The sequence below is a fragment of the Panthera pardus genome, unplaced genomic scaffold (assembly GCF_024362965.1).
Source record: "Panthera pardus isolate Hobbes unplaced genomic scaffold, ASM2436296v1 HiC_scaffold_6, whole genome shotgun sequence".
Taxonomy (NCBI): Eukaryota; Metazoa; Chordata; class Mammalia; order Carnivora; family Felidae; genus Panthera; species Panthera pardus.
Genome location: NW_026526991.1, coordinates 70,869,848 through 70,877,397, shown reverse-complemented (window position 1 = coordinate 70,877,397; position 7,550 = coordinate 70,869,848).

Sequence of the window (7,550 nt, the reverse complement as noted above, 5' to 3'; positions counted from 1 at the left end):
TGTCCAGTTTTCAACAAAAAAATCATAAGACATACAAAAAACACAGGATGGTATGGACCATTCAAAGGGGGAAAAAATGAACCAATGAAACTGTCCCTGAAAAAGACCAGATGGCAGACCTACTAGATAAGGACTTAAGAACAGTTGTCTTAAAAATGCTCGGATAACTAAAGGATGAGCATATAGTCAAGAAAACAATATATTAAAAAATAAAAATATCAATAAAGATGAAATCTGAAAAGAAATTTTAAAAAATGCTAGAACTGAAATATATAATTTATGAAACAGAAAATTCAATGGCAGGTTTGACTAGGCAGAAGAACCTATGAACTTGAAAATAGGACAATTAAAATTATTGAGTCCAAACAACAAAGAAAAAAAGACTGAAAAAATGTGAACAGAGACTAAGGGGCCTGTGGGACTCCATCAAGTGGACCAACAGATAGATTGTAGGAATCCCAGAAGGAGAAAAGACAAAGAGCCAGAGAAATAATGGCCAGAAAAATTCCCAATTTGATGAAAGACATTAATAAAAACATCCAAGGTCAATAAACTCCAAGACATATTAAAAGAGATCCACACTGACCCACATTATAATCAAACTGTTCAAAGCCAAAATCAAAGAGATAATATCAAAAGCAGCAAGAGATAAGCAATTCATAATGTACAAGAGTTCCTCAATAAGATTATGAGCAGATTCCTCATCTGAAACTTTGGAAGCTAGAGGCAATGGGCTGATATATTCAAAGTGTCAAAAGAAAAAAAAAACTTGTCAGCCAAGAATCTTATTATATGGCAAAACTGTCCTCCTAAATCAAGGGAGATTAAGATATTCCCAGATAAATGAAAGCTGAGGGTGTGTGTTACCATTAGACCTGCCCTGCAAAAACCAAAACAGAACAAACAAACAAAAAACAACAAAAAGAAAAATGCTAGGGGTGCCTGGGTGCCTCAGTTGGTTGGGTGACCAACTTCAGCTCAGGTCATGATCTCACAGTTTGTGGGTTCGAGCCCCAGGTCGGGCTCTGTGCTGACAGCTCAGAGCCTGGAGCCTATTTCAGATTCTGTGTCTCCCTCTCTCTCTGCCCCTCCTCTGCTCACGTTCTGTGCCTCTCTGTCTCTCAATAATAAATAAACGTTAAACAAAAAAAATTTTTTAAACAGAAAAATGCTAAAGACTCCTGAAGGATGAAATGAAGAACACTTGCTAGTAACTCAAAGCCATAAGAAGAGATGAAGATTTCAGTAAAGGTAAATAAATGATATATTATAAAAACTAGTATTATTATAACAATGGTTTGTAACTCCACTTATTTTCTACATGATTTAAGAGACTAACACATTATAAAAATTAATTATCAGTTTATGTTTCAGGACACACAATGTATAAAGATGCACTTTTCTGACATCAATAACTGAAAGTAGTGGGAAAGAGATATAAAAGAACAGGTTTTTGTATGTTATTTGAAGCTGGTATAAATTCAAATTAGAGTGTTATAACTTTAGGATGTTAAATGAAATTCTCATGGTAACTACAAAGAAAATAGGTATAGAATACCATGAAAAAAAATGAGAAAAGAATTAAAATGATTAAAGAAATCAACCAAACACAAAAGACAATAATAATACAGGAAATGAGGGACAAAAAAAGGGAAGAGGTATATATAAAAAATAGCAAATAAAAGAGGTCCTTATCAGTAATTAGTATAAAAGCAATGGGATTAAGCTGTCTAGTCAAAAGACTGAGATTGGAAGAATAAATAAAAAAACAAAAACAAAAACATGTTATTAGGGCTCTTCCTTGGCTCAGTCAGTTGAGTATCTGACTCTTGATTTCGGCTCAGGTCACAATTCTAGGGTCATGGGAACAAGCCCCACATTGGGCTCTGTGCCGAGTGTGGACCCTGCTTAGGATTCTCTCTCTCTCTCTCTCTCTCTCTCTCTCTCTCTCTCTCTCTCTCTGTCTGTCTCTCCTCTGCCCTCTCCCCTTCTTGTGTTTTCCCTTTCTTTCTAAAACAAAAACAAAACAAAAACAAAACAAAAAAACATGTTGTCATGTTGTCATCTCAACCACTATCTACAAGAGACTCACTTTAGCTCCAAAGACACCAATAGGGTGAAAGTGAAATGATGGAAAAAGATATTCATGCAAATAGTAATCAGAAAAGAATAGGAGAGGCTACACTAATATAAGACAAATTAAATTTTAAATCAAAAAAGTGTATGAGACAAAGAATGACATAATATATTAATAAGAGCTTCAACACAGTGAGATATAATAATTAGAAACATCAAGTGTGCCTGGGTGGCTCAGTTGGTTAAGCGTTCAACTTCAGTTCAGTTCATGACTTCACGGTTTGTGGGTTTGAGCCCTGCGGTGGGCTCTGTGCTGACAGCTCAGACCCTGAAGCCTGATTCAGATACTGCATCTCCTTCTCTTTCTTCCCCTCCTCCACTCACACTGTCTTGCTCTCTCTCTCTCAAAAGTAAATAACATTAAAAAAAATTTTTTTAAAACATTTATGCACGTAACAATAGACCATCAATATACATTAAGCATAAAATGACAAAATTGAAAGGAGAAACAAACATTTCTGTATTAATAACTGCATATTTTAATAATCCACTCTCAATAATGGATAGAACAACCAGACAGAAGGTGATTAAATAAACAGAGGATTTAACACAATAAACCAACTAGACCTAACGGACACATGGAACATGCCATCCAACAACAGAATACACGTTCTTCTCAAATGCCCATGGGACATTTTCCAGCAAGGACATAACAGGTGTTAGAAGGTAGATATACAGAGCTTCTTCTCTGACTACAATGAGATGGGGTTAAAAATCAGTAACAGAAGTAAAACTGGAAAATACATAAATTTGTGGAAATTAAACGATATACTCTTAACGGATGAAGCACAGAAGAAATCACAAGGGAAATTAGAAAACAGTTTGAGACAAATGAAAGTGAAAATACAACATAGCAAAATTTATGGGACATAGCAAAAGTAGTGCTAAGAGAGAAATTTATAGCTGTAAATATTTACATTAAAAAAAGACCTCAAATCAACGACCTAACTTTACAACTTATAAAACTATAAAAAGAACAAACTAAAATTAAAGCTACCAAGAGGAAAGAGTTAATAAAGATTAGAGCAGCAATACATGAAACAGATAGTAGAAAAATGGGGGAAAAAATCAGTAAAACCGAAATTTGGTTCTTCAAAAATATCAGTGAAATTGAAAACCTTTATCTAAATTAAGAAAAAAAAGAAGAAAAAGACTCAAATTACTAAAATCAGAAATGAAACTGGAGACATTACTACAAATTCTATAGAAATAAAAAGAATTATAAGAGATATATATGAACAACTCTGTGCCAACAAATTGGATAGCCTCGATGAAGTGAACAAATTCTCAGAAACACAAAACCTGATTAAGAGTCACAAAGATACAGAAAACATGATTAGACTTATAACTAGTAAGTAGATTGAATCAGTAATCAAAAACAACTCCACAAAGAAAAGTCCTGGATCTGAAGACTTCTCTTGTGAATTCCCCATACATTCAGAGAAAAATTAACGCCAATTCTTCTCAAACTTTTCCCAAAAAATTGAAGAAGGGAAAACAATTCTTGACTGCTAATTCCTCCTCTGAAGACAACACTTCTCTGGTACTAAAGCTAGACAGCAATACTACAAGAAAACTGCAGACTAATAGCCTTATGAACATTGATGCAGTCTATGCACTGGGAGAAAATATTTGCAAACCATGTATTTGATAAAGGACTAATATCCAGAATATGTGTGTGTGTGTGTGTGTGTGTGTGTGTGTGTGTGTGTGTGTGTATAATTCCCACAATTCAACAAAAAGCAAACATCCTAATTAAAATATGAACAAAGTACTTGAATAGACATTTCTTCAAAGAAGATATACCAATGACCAGTAATTGCAAGAAAAAATATTCAAAATTACTCATCATTAGGGAAATGCAAATTAAAACCACAGTGAGATACCACCTTCTATTCATTACTATGGCTACTATCAAAAAGAAATAAATGATGATGAACTTGTGGAGAAACTGGATCCCTTTGGTTCTATTGATGGGATTATAAAATGGTACAACCGTTATGGAAAACAGTTTGCTTGTCCTTTCAAAAAAAATTAAACACAGAACTACTATATGATCCATCAGTTTCACTTCTGGGTATACACTCAAAGGAAATGAAAGCAGGGCCTCAAAGAAATATTTGTACACCCTTGTCCTTACCAGAATTATTCACAATAGCTAAAATATGTAAGTAACCTAAGTGTCCATTGACAGATGAACGGATAAGCACAATGTGGTATATTCATAAAATGAAATATTATTAGCCTTAAAAAGGGAAGGATATTCTGAACATATGTTACAACATGGATGAAACTTGTACAGGGAGTTATTATTTAATGGGTAGCATTTAAAAATGTTTACTTCTTTATTTTGAGAGAGCAAGCTTGCACATGTACGAGTGGGGGAGGGGCAGAGAGAAAGGGAGAGAGAGAAACCCAAGCAGGCTCCGTGCTGTCAGCAGAGAACTCTGCGTAGGGCTCAATCTCACAAACTGTGAGATTATGACTTGACTGAAATCAAGAGTCCGATGGGGGCACCTGGGTGGCTCATTTGGTTAAGCTTCCAATTTCAGCTCAGGTCATGATCTCATGGTTCTTGAGTTTGAGCCCTGCATCAGGCTCTGTGCTAACAGCTCAGAACCTGGAGCCTGCTTCAGATTCTGTGTCTCCCTCTCTCTCTGCCCCTCCCTTGCTCACACACATTCTCTCTCTCTCAAAAATAAACATTAAAAAATTAAAAAAAAAAAAAAAAGAGTCCGATGTTCAACCAGCCAGGCCACCCACGCACCCCCTGAGTAGCATTCCTGTTTTACCAAATAAAGAGCATTCTGAAGATGGATGGCAACAATAGTTGCACAAAAAATTAATGTACCAAACACCACTAAACTGTATTTTTTAACAAATGGTTAAGGTGGTAATTATTGAGTATTTTACCACAAAAAAAAAAAAATGTAAAGAAAAAAAAACCAACTTAAGGGCATGACCTAGTGCCAATATTTTACAGATTAATAGTTTCAGCAACAAAATGAGAAAGGTACTATTAATATCTCAGATATATAGCTGCAACCATGACATTTGGAAAAATTGAGTGATTTTTCTCAATGTCACAGAGCATACATAACCAAAGCTGGAGTTTAGGTCCCCCAGAGCCTGCCTTCTCTTCACTACATTACTTTTCAAGTTATCTCTTCTATTTTAAATGAGGGGGTGGAGCTAATTTAGTACTTTCTACTATTCAAAACATATTCACAAACAATAGCTCATTTGATCTCATAATCTATGTTAAGAGGGTAAACAGGGCAATTTTTCTTCTATCCCTTTTACAATTCCCAATACTGAGGTTCAGATTGTGTGCTTTGCGATGAGACCCCACAGCTAGAAAATGGCAGAGCATGTCAAGAAGTCACATCTTTTTAACTATGAAACACTGGGTATTAAACTATGAAAGGAGTGTATCTTTGCTTTGTTTGCTAATTTGAACACTTTCTGCATAGCACACGTGGAAGAGTAAAGAGGTGATCTACTCTCTCACTGAATTGTGCTTTTTACTCACATTAAATACTGAATAGCTTTATTTATACAGCAAATAGTAACTGCCAACTAATGTACCAGACACAAATTATACATGTAAGTTTTTAGAGCTGAAAACACCTTAAAAGTTATTTATTTCAAACCCCTTATTTTACAGCTGAGGAAACAGACCTAATGTTTAATGTTACACTATTTATTAATATTAGAGTATGTTCTAGAAAGCTGGGGTGTCCCCAAGCTCTTATTCCCATTCCAAGCTTCCTCTGTTTATGGCATAAAGATTCTCCACAAATAATTATTGCATTAAAAAACAACTTCTTTATTTGTTCCTGGAGGCCAAAGAACATTTTATATTGTTAAGAATGTTCTCAGATCGACGTAGTGAAAAGAATATATGCACATCTGTATGACAAAAATATAGATATGGCTATGATATGGTTAGAGGTGTCACTGTTAAGTTAAAATCAAAGACAGTTTGCCTGGAGCCTGGCAAGCCGTTGCTCCGCAAGCTCTTCAGAAAATTGCAGAGGAAAATCCGTTCGACGCATTTTCTTTATTCCACTGGGGAATAGTTAAAAGTGACCAGCAGATGCCACTGTTGTCAGTTGTAAATAATTTTTTTACATTTCAAATAAAGGGGATGAGTAACTACAGAAAGAAATGGGTTAAGTCACAAAATAATCATGTTATCTTAAAAAACTAAGTGATAAAGGTAATACATAATTGGATCTTTTGGTTTACCTTTAATTAGACACTTGGCAACTAAAAGACAAGAATGAATTAGAAAAACATTAAGGAAAACATTAAGTCTTCTATGTTTGAAAATAATGCTCATGTTAAAAATTAGAGGTTGATGTGATGGACAACCAATGTTGGCTGATGGCTGTATCTAATAGCAAAGATATATCCTGATGAGTGACAGAGTAAAATTAAAAAAAAAACAACACAAAACTTCTTTGCTATTGTGGCATCATAAAAGAGTTTTGTATTTCTCAAACCTATACTCAGTTGTAAGTGAGTTCTTACTGTAAAACTTATTATTATGTTACTATCTTCTATTTTCATCAAGGTTTGTAGGTATTAAGTCTTTTTAAAATAATTTAAAACATTCCTTGAGAAAAAAAATTCATGGTGGCTTTTGTTTACTTAAAAAAATTTTTTTAATGTTTATTTTTGAGAGAGAAAGACAGAAAGTGAGCAGGGAAGGGGCAGAGAGAGAGGGAGACACAGAGTCCAAAGCAGGCTCCAGGCTCTGAGCTGTCAGCACAGAGCCTGACATACGGCTCGAACTTGTGAACCATGAGATCATGGCCTGAGTCAAAGTTGGATGTTCAACTGACTGAGCCACCCAGGTGCCCTTATGTTTACTTTTAGGATGACCTCATAAATTCCACAGTGGAGCATGATTAAACTCTGTAAGAATACCGAATACCTTCCTGAACATATTCTTGGGATGCCTCTTCATCATTTTTTTTAAAACATTAATCTCACCAAATACCTATAAATTATAGCTCATACAGATTTTTCCATATATTTTCATATGGAACTGAATTTCTGCATATTTTAATTTATTCACAATGAAATATCAAATCTATGCTGTATCTTCAACACTCTGAGAGTTGCTGGGAGGGATTCAGAAGAGAGCATAGCTTCTGTCCTTAGGCAAAAAATAAGGTGGAGCGAAAAGAAAGGCTTTGTGTTTGGACAGATCTATACTTGCTAAAAAGTTTCTGCCACCACATGACATGATCTGTAAAACAGCAATGTTTCACAAGGTTGTTGTAAAAACTAAATTAGAGGGGTGCCTCGGTGGCTGAGTCAGTTAAGCATCTCATCTTGGTTTTGGCTCAGGTCACGATCTCATGGTTTCATGAGGTTAAGCCACACATTGGGCTCTGCCCTTG